Source organism: Quercus suber, unplaced genomic scaffold, assembly GCF_002906115.3.
Source record: "Quercus suber isolate HL8 unplaced genomic scaffold, Cork oak 2.0 scaffold_63, whole genome shotgun sequence".
Lineage (NCBI taxonomy): Eukaryota > Viridiplantae > Streptophyta > Magnoliopsida > Fagales > Fagaceae > Quercus > Quercus suber.
Window position 1 is genome coordinate 653,799 of NW_027069528.1, and position 10,467 is coordinate 664,265.

Below are 10,467 nucleotides of genomic sequence, written 5' to 3' on the forward strand. Positions count from 1 at the left end.
GCTCTCCGTATATATGATGATTGCCACGTGGATATATATGACAGGTTGTGACGTGGCATTTGACTGTCTATTTTGATGTGTGATTTTCATATTCATTGTTCTTGACCTTTTTTTCTCATGTAGATATTCTTAAATCAAAGCTTACTTATCATTCACGTATGACGTGTTGAATAAAACCAGTTTTAGACTCCCAGAAATGGAGTCTATATTATTGCAACAACGTCAACTGACTTTTTTGTTCTTCTTAGAAGTTAGAAGTCTATATAGGCTATTTTGATGGAATAGTGTATTAATACAAAGCTGGACCACGTCCAGCTTATTATAAGCTGTTTTGTTTAAGTAATTAGGACTCGTTTGGTATGCATGTTTAAATACATGTTTTCAGTTTTTAAATAACATTACTTGTATTTTTACACATTTTTTCACCGACATGTATTTCTAAAAAAATTGAAAACTATTGTTTAAACACAAGTACCAAACGGGTTCTAGAGTTCCCTTCCTTTCTCATTTTTAGTTTTTACACATGTTTGAATAAGTAATTAGAGTTCAAGCTCCCCTCCATTCTCATTTTTAGTTTTTACACATGTTTGAAGTACGTACCTTTGGCTTTTTATGGTACCAAATTACCAATAGGCAAAATTTTTATATAAATTGTGACATGGAAGATGGAACGATGGAATTGGGTTTATGTGTTAATGCTTTTTTTTTATTTTGGGTATGAAGGAGAAATTTATTCAAGAAAGCAACCGAAGAGGGTTTACAAAGCTTTTGGTGGGTATACAAAGTAATCCAAGCATCAACAAATAAAATAATTTAGAAAACCTATGGACATATATCTCACATATGCGCATGGAAAAGAGATTAGGTAGTGACTTTACGCTAAATGACTCTCACCTTTTGAATGTGATAGTTCTAAAGAGTGGGTCAAAACACATGCATGTTAATTGATTCATACATAAGACATTGTATTCTATAGTAATTAAAAATAATATAAGTATAATAGAAATGTCAATTTCGTTATTTGCAAAGGTTAATTTTGGAAAAAATTTGTGACACACTTTATCATAACTTGCATCTATGCCAAGTAGTGATTAGATTACATTTCACTAAATACTAATGGTGGACTAATGCATAAATAACTAAATCCTAATTTAACATATATATAAGTTGTGGTAAAAATTATAATAACATGTACTTCTACAACCCATACTGTTGTTAGGCTAAAAAGGCATTTCTGTTGTAATAACTAATAAGCATGCGTGCAGCCCCCGAAAGCATTTTGGATGCTTGCTATGGGCCAGTGGTGGAGTCAGGAATTTTTGCTTGAGGGGCCAAGCTAATTATAATAAAGCTCTCTTGTCTAACCCTTAAATATATAAAGTTGTATCTTACCTTCTTTCATAGTTCCAAATTAGTAATAATTAATTTTTTTAGCGATCTTTCATGTTATTAAAATTTTCTCATAAATGATTATTAATACTTTGAAAACATAAATATTAAATTTTAATCTAAGTATATATCTTTTTAATTTTTTTTATTAAAGAGTATAGTGTATATAATCAAACAATTTATCTCAATATCTTTATTGTTTACCCATTAAACTATTGTGAAACATAAATAAAGATTTTCTACTACAAAAACATTTGTCACAACTTAATGAAGTAGTTGACAATAAGTGATGGATCATCACTTTTACATATATAAACTAACTATATTTTTACTAGTACTCACAATCGATAAATTTAGTGTATATTTGAATAGTGTCTTGTGTGTCTAGTGTCCAGCGTTTTTTGATGGGTCCTGTCTACTGTTTATGAGACTCGCAAGTACTTTTTTTAGAAAAACAACTTTAAAACTAAGTTTCACGATACTATTTACATATTTAAAAATTATTTGATTACAATATTTTCAATTTTTAATTTTTAATAATAAACGATATCTAACCAGACGCTTAGAGATGTAACAAAAATTATATGCCAAGGCTTTTAATATTATTACTATTATTATTATATGCGCAAAACTACTGTTATCATATCTAGATATAAAATAAAATAATCAAAGTTACTAGTGCAAGCAAGCTGTAAACAATCAGATGCTTTTAATCAAATAAAAGAAGGTGTTGAAAAAATAAATAAATAAAAAAATAAAAGAAGGTGTTGGAAAGTGTAAAAGTAAAACATGTAACACAAACACATGGAAGAGGTACCAAAGGAGCCCAGCGGAGGCTGGATTCGCATCCTCATTTGCAGATTGCCAGTCATTGACTGGAGCTCATTGATCGCTAACGACAGGAGGCGTAGGTGTAAGGGTTTTTCCTTTCTTTTTTTTTTTTTTTTTTAGTAAACTAAACAGCAGCTATGAGAGGAATGTAAGGATTTTCTTATGTGTATTTGGATTTTGAAGGGATTTTTTATATGGAAATTTGTAAAGTTATCTTGTTTGTATTTGGAGAGGTTATGGGCTAAAAACGTGGGTCAAATTGCATTTTTTTGGAAAAAGTTTTCAAAATTCTATTGAGCTTTTTCTAAATCAGTTTTAAAAGTTGAAATTTAGGAGTCATAATCTAGTATTTATTTCCCATAAAATCTTAGGAGGGGCAGGAAGTCAATTTTTTGTATATTTTTGGATTATTTATCATTTTTTTTTGCCACTCCTACCTAGTTCCGCCCCTGCTATGGGCACTTTTGTTTGAAAGGTTTTGTTAATATATATATATATATATATTTTTTTTTTATAAAAATGAATAGCTGGTTTTTTTTTTTTTAGCTGAATAGATGTGTTTGTTTGATAATAATGCACACCACATGCCTCTTTTTGCACTTAATTCTTTAAAAATATCTCATAAAAAAAAAAATCTTTAAAAATAAAGAATAAAAAAATCAGATGGGTCATGCGTTATGTAAGCATTTCGAACATGATATTTCTAAATTCTTGCAAAGTAATCAAGTCCTGTACATTAATTAAACATATTATATGGTACTGGTACTACTTCTAGGGCGTACATGCATGCTTACCACATACGACATATTCCGGTCAAAAATGGAAAACAACTACAGTATGATTTCATGCATCAGCTGGAACATATAAAAATGAGAAATCTGAACCATATTTTCATAATTGATTGGAGAAATTCTTTAACCCTGCAAATGAATTAACGTTAAAAAAGCGGCATGTAAATATGTAATTCAATGGTAGGCCATTGACTTATTACATTTACCTATTCATACTTCACATTAAAAAATTTTGACCGCAACCTAGAAAATACTTGAATCCACACTCTCATTCTTATGAAAAGCCACAAATAGTTAAATACCACCTAAACTGATAAACGGAAATGGTTTTTTTTTCCTTTCCTTTTTTGGATAATTGAGAGATAAGATATTTAAATCATAAAATGTTTTTATTGGGAACACTAAATGTACTACTTAAATTACAAGGTTCTAGACAAAAAATGTATGTTTTGAATCTTAAGAATGATCATTTCATATTAAAATGATAAAATTTAAAAAGGTAGCAGATTAGTTAAGTCATTCCTCAAACTCAACTTGAATGGGACTACTATTTAACAATAAACACTATGAAACCAATAAGAGCACTAGAATTAGGTTCGACAAAAAGATGTTTTACTTAAAATTCATCTTGCAACATAGATAAATTTTGTTGTGTATTGGGCTAACTTTATGCTAGCAAAAACACCAATAATCTATAGTAGTAAGCAGGGGTGGAGCTACCCCCACTCCCCCCAATATTTTTTTTTTTTACCTTATAATAGTAGGTAAAAAGTACAATCACTCCATTTTATTTAAAAGTCGGCTCTTCCAAGAGCCCCCACCCCACCCCACCCCCCCCCCCCCCCCCAAAAAAAAAAAAAAAAAAAACCTCCAACCAATTATCCAAATTTGCCCTAAAGAATCTCAACTTTTCACCTAAAAACAAAATATGTATTCTTGGAAATAAAAAAGTGTGTAATGGCATTTATAAGATAGACAACTCTCAACAAAGTTCTTTTTTGCCAAAGTCTGCCCACCCATGTGCTACTTTATAGTTCTACTATATGTTGTACACTTTTTACAAATATGTACTGCATTTACTACATTTTATATGTTTACATTGTAAGTTTACATTGCAAGTACAATGCAAACCAATAAAAGTCATTAAAAAAAAATCTTTTTCCTTTCCCATTCTCAATTCTCATCCCAGCCCTCTTCTTCCACAGTGCATTTTATGTTACAAAGTTATTATTCTTCTTCATTTCTTTTGAGCTATTTTAGTATAATTTCTACTTATTTTATTATTTTCTTTTTTAGTTCAATTTCTATTGAGAGCTATGAAACTGATTTTGAATTTATTTCTGACTATAATTGTCTAATCTAGTTGAATATAAATTCTATTTATTTTATGGTTTCTTATAGTGATTTTATTATATTTAATTTCTATGAATATTATTTCTTGTAATTGTAAATATAGTCTAATTTTATTATATACTAATATTTAATTTCTATGAATGTTATGGACTTATAGTTTTTCATAAAAATAAGAAAAAAAAAATGACCTTTAGATGTGATGGGACTGATGAACTCAACCTCCCTAGACGATATCATTGAGACCAACGAGGCCATCCTCTGAGACGATCTAAGCTCATGTTCATATCACTGACGAAACTAATGAAGCCATTCAATGCAGCCAACAATGTCCTAAGCGGTTACAAGACCAGCTGTATAGACCGTTAGATGCCTCATTAAGGCCCACATTATTGAGCATGAGGTGTTACCAGGAGAGACATTAAAGCCACATTAACAACCACAACAGCTAGGGGCTATGGAAACATATATAAAGCCCTCATAGCACCAATACAAGGAGAAATTATAGAGTCCTCTGGTGGACCATTTTACTTGTCCACCATTCCACTAAAAAACTTCTACTTGTTTAAAATTGTTGAGTTAGTAATTAATTTCTGTTTGAAAAATTTTCTAACTAACAGTTTTAAACAAGTGGCAGTTTTTTAGTGGAATGATGGACCACATCACTTGTCTACCATGTGGATCTTATAATTTCTCCAATACAAGGTACATAGACACACTTAGAAATATTTCTTGCTCTATTACATCACATTATTCTTTCCCAAAAAGTTTCCTTATACTGATTTTGGCATCGGAGACGTTGTGGCAGGCACCACACCGGTCACCACTCTGAGGAAGCTACCCTACCATTTCTACAATCATAGGGACAAAGTCTTGGCTCCATCTAGACGCACTTACTTTGACTGACGAATTTGCACTTTATCAAGATGTTCAATTGGGTGTTTAGCTTGTTAATATTTTTGAGCGTTAATAAAAATAACACTAATAAAAAATTTTGATATAATAATCTTGCAGTATTATATATGAGTTATGACTTATACTTTGGATTTAAGATTATAAAAAAAAATTAAAAAAAAAAAAAACCTAGTGCGTGAAGACATGAATGTATGTATATAGTATGTCGTGGTTTGCATTTTTCTTGAATCACAAATCAATAGGATAGTTTTACCTCGCCCCCCCCCCCCCCGCCCTCCAAAACAAAAATTACTAGCTTCGCTCCTAAGCAAAAACATTTTCTATGATTTTTAAAAAACTAGATTTGGCCTATTTTGTAGCTTAGCAAAAACATTTTCTATGATTTTGTCTCAAACGAGGGCCTAATCAAGTCAGCGTAGTTGATGTGGTTCTTGAGGTTGCAACGAGTTATGGTTTGGTGAAGAAGAGGGGGAGTTGTGACAGAACTGGAGAGAGAAAAAATAATTAAAAAAGAAAAATTAAATATACAATGTATGATATAGGTAGATGTGAAAAAAGGGTAGCAAAAATGCAAAAGTGACTTTTAAAGTTAAATTTGATCCCCTCTCTTCCCCTCCATCCTATGTACTCCCCTCTTTCCCCCTTCATCCAAAATGGCCCTTTCGGCGATTATTTGGGATATTGTGTCTTGCACATATTTAGTGCAAAACCTTATGCCCTGTGAGGATTCTTGAATAGGTATTTATTGGCAAATAAGAGATTGTCACGGGGTCAAATAAAAAAAAAAAAGGATAACCAATAATTACATTTAATAAGTCTATAATTACAAACTTTTTTCACAAATTGTTTAGTTTATAAGATCTTAAAGTCACACAATAAAGTAACATGAATGATTTTCTCAAAAAAAAAAAAAAAAAGTAAAATGAATGATGGCCCTTTTTAGGATCAATAGCAATTTATCAATTTTATAATTGAAAATAATAAGTTTAGGACACTCTCAATTTTATTGCATGTTAAAATTGTGGATTATAAATAGTAAATATTTTTTATTTACTATCTTTTATATAGATTCACAACTTTTTGTCCATTACCCACCATTAATTAATTTAATATATTATGAAATTGGATGTTAGTATAGCATTTTTGCTATTAAAAATGTTGTAAATATAGAATTAATCATTCGAAAATGCGATGGTAGAAAATTACGTTTTGCTCCAGCCAAATGGCCTACCTTAAGTTCCTAGGATACGACCCTCAATTCCGCACCCAAGTGTGAATGGCAAAATTTCTTTATTTATATGTTTAAAAATATATTATAAGAATAATAGAATTGTTCACAACAAGGGCATTTGGTCTAGTGGTATGATTCTCGCTTAGGGTGCGAGAGGTCCCGAGTTCAATTCTCGGAATGCCCCATATTTCTTTTTTCCAATAATTTTGTGTCGAAGCCTCAAACTAATTAGGCCACAGCTGCTATTAGTGCCCAAGTGGCCTTCACAATTCTTATGTTGAAACTTAAAAATGAGTTTTATTGGGCCCAGGCTTGAAACCCAGTTCAACTGGGCTCCCTATGGAAAACATTCAACCCAATACAAGGGCTTCTTTTTGAAGTCCTGGCACAAAATAATGTGAGTAGGAATTTTTTTTTCCTTTATGTTAAGGATAAGATCAACAACAACTTCAAAATACGAATCCAAGTTAATTGTGATAAAGAGGAGTATTTGGAATAGAGTTGTGCAAGCTAGTGATAATAACAGTCGTTAAAGATAAACTTCCTTTGTATTTCAAGATAGACTTCTTTTTTGGTATTTTAAACTTCTTTATTTGTAACTTTATCCTCTTGTAATTTGTAACTCAAAACAAGTATTATAAATATGCAGCATAGTCAACACTGATTTTGATAGGGTGGAAAATTCAATCATTATCTTGCACTTATTGGATTTTACATTTTTAAATTTTAAATTTTAGCATCTTGTGTTTTTTATTTTGAAGTTGTTTCGCTAAATATGTGTGTTAGTGTGACTTGCATTATACTATGATTATTCACAAATTATGTGACAAAAACCATGTTCTGATGGGAATAGGAGGACCAACTCCCTGCCTTTTTATAAACCCGTGGACAGAATCAGCATTTGTTGTATATATTTTTACTAATGATATAATGATTTAATATGACAAAAAAATAGTGTAACACAATAAAACGGTATGATTGTCTAGACATGGCAATACGGGTCAGAATTTTCCGACCCGACCCGAAAAATACCCGACCCGAACCCGATTTTTTTTACCCGAAGCAAAAACGGGTTGACCCGTGACCCGACCCGACCCGCGACCCGACCCGAACCCGAACCATTTTTTTAAAACTTTTTTTTTTTTGGTAAAAAAAAAAGTAAAACTAAGACAATATTGATTTAATTGTTTATTGTGAACTTTAAGGAAACAATTGATACATTTACATAACTATATGCAAATTAATTGAAAGATTAATGGTTGAACATTCTGTAATGAGTGAATATTTTTAGATATCAAATAGTAAAGTATATGCTAAGATAATTTGGTTACAGTAGAATTAAAAACATAGATTTAAAATTGTAGACATGTAAGAAATATTCACAAGTGTGAAAATAGTGAAGCTAAAGTATCAAATTAGCATAAATTATGAATACTTAGACCTATTTTTTAATAATTTATGTCCAAAATAAACAGCTTTTCAAAATAAATTATGATATATCCTAGAGTGTGTGTTGCTTAACAATAATATGATATTCATAAAAGAGACCATGTATGAATAAGTAAGCAATCAAATTTTAAAGTATATCTCAAATTGAAATAGAGTGTCAACCACAACTGATAATAGATTATAAAATTAATTTTCAAAATTGTAAATTTCTTATATATTTTTATTCTTTATCAAATGAGTTATCCAATAAGTCATTTGTAATTTTGTTTTATATTTGGAATGTTGATATTGTGCAGAAATAAAACTTGTGTATTTGTTTTACTTATCTTTGTGTTATTTTGTTTTAAATAGTATGTTAGAATTTGTATAATTTTAAAATTGTTGAATAAGTATTAATAAGTTTAATTGAGTTTATTCTTGATATAAGTGGTGAATTCAAAATAATGCATTTTACATTAAGTAATTTGTTGCATAACTTTCCAAATGACAGATACATGTTGTTTTCTATATAAAATTATATAAAAAAAAAATTCATGTGAAAAATACGGGTCAACCCGACCCGACCCGACCCGAACCCGATTAACCCGAACCCGATTTTGACCCGCTTAAAGTGACCCGTTTTTGACCCGTGACCCGTTTGACCCGTAACCCGATTGACCCGACCCGAACCCGACCCGACCCGCCCGTTTTGCCATGTCTGTGATTGTCAATTAGAACATTAAATTTGAGTATCCTGGTCATGAGACCATTTTCGGTGCTACTGTGGAAATCACAATCTTCCGTTATCTAATTGATTCTAAAAAAAAAAAAAATAACTCTCGTTTTATAGAATACAAATCTTTTGTACTATTTTTTGTATTCTACTTTATTCTTAACAAAGGGAGTAATGATAGTTTTTAAGTTTTGAACAAAGCCTAGAATTAAGGACAAGTCCCATTGAAGTGCGAGAAAAAAATTCCACATGGAGAGAAAAAACTATCAATAACCATCAGAGACCTCAAATATAGAGGCTTATTTCTCAAAATGAGACACAATTTCCTCATCCCAAACTACTCAATAGAAACTTTTCTCTTGTTATTGTAATTGCTTTCTAGTTTTAGGATCTTTTTAACGTGTTAAAGCATGTAAATAGTCTTCTTGTAATCAGTACTTTTTAATGTTTATATAATTTCATTAATTAGTTTCATAGCAAGTTTTTAGTTGTTAATCCATTAGATCTTTAACGTCCTAAATTATTTTATCAATGTAATTCCTTCATGTTAGCACTCAAAATACTAACAAGCTAATTGACCAATTGAGCATTTTAAATCATTCCCCTCTCCCCTTGAGTTTCTCCTATTCTTTTGAACAATTATGTCCATAACATTTGTAAAAATCAAATATAATAAAATCACCAAATTAGACTACCATGATAAAAAATAAATTCAAAATCACTTATGTATCTCTCAACTAAATAAAAATTGAACTATAAAGAAGATCATATAATAAATTGTGCGCGCCCGATACCGAAACCCGTTGGGCTGGGCCTCACTTGGGCTCACAACTTATTTGTATGGTGGGCTTGGATTTCCTACTCTGGGTCGTTCTTCTCGCTAAGACTTAACGTCCTCTCTGTTCTTTCCTCGTGGGTCTGGGTCACCTTCTCTCTCTGCTCACTCTCTGCATACACTCTTCTTACCGCCCATTTTTTTTTTCACCCCTCTCTTCTCAAAACTTCCTGTATTTATAGTCCGTAGTTTAGTGGAGAGGTCATAATTACTTGCCAACGAGTGCAACCGGCGGTCCACTATTATCGATCGTAAGTGGGTGGTCAGGTAGGAGTGGGAAACTGTGAGGGTGGCGTTGGAACTTGGTTCCCACCTCTACGATAGTTCTCGGCAGCGGTGGCTCTTCGAGGCACGGCCGGTAGGTACAGCGCGGGGCTTCCCAAGAGTCAAATATCTATCACTGCCTGGGAAGGTGTTGCCGAGAAACGATGAAGAGGCAAGGCTCGGGCTTGTAGTATGCGTGGCCCGGGGTGGGCTGCCGGGTAGAAGGGGATTAGCCTCATGGGCCATATACCTAGGCCAGGGTCCAAGGCCCAATATAGGATACAACGCGGGGCCGTACAATAGCCCCCCCTTGATTCGCTCCCATTCTCGGGGGTGAATCAAGGATCGCAGGGGGTAGATACCCGTTGGGAAGTCGAAGGGTCGGTGCTCGGTCGTTGATGGGGGCATTAATGCGTCTCAAAAGACGCGATTGGAGTTGACTGACGACCTGTCCGTCATTACTGTCTGACGGTTCGTGAACCGAGGCGTTACGCGTGTGGCAGTTGAGGCGACGGTCCGCGTGTTTTCCCGCCAGTGGATTATTTAATGCTTCTCATTTCACTCTCCATGCTTATAAATAGTCCTTCTAGTCTCTGGTTCTCACTTTCGCATTCCTCATTTTACAATATTTCACTCTGCCGAGCATCCCTCCTTCGTGGTTCTTCCCCTGGCCCAGAACACACTTCCTCCTTAGAGCCCT

General features: G+C 32.6%; 1 non-coding gene across 1 annotated transcript; it reads left to right on the forward strand.

Annotated features, from left to right (window-relative positions):
- Positions 1-6,619: 6,619 nt before the first annotated feature.
- Positions 6,620-6,691, forward strand: TRNAP-AGG (transfer RNA proline (anticodon AGG)). The gene has a single exon. It is a non-coding gene; the product is annotated as a tRNA-Pro (tRNA).
- The last annotated feature ends 3,776 nt before the right edge of the window (positions 6,692-10,467 follow it).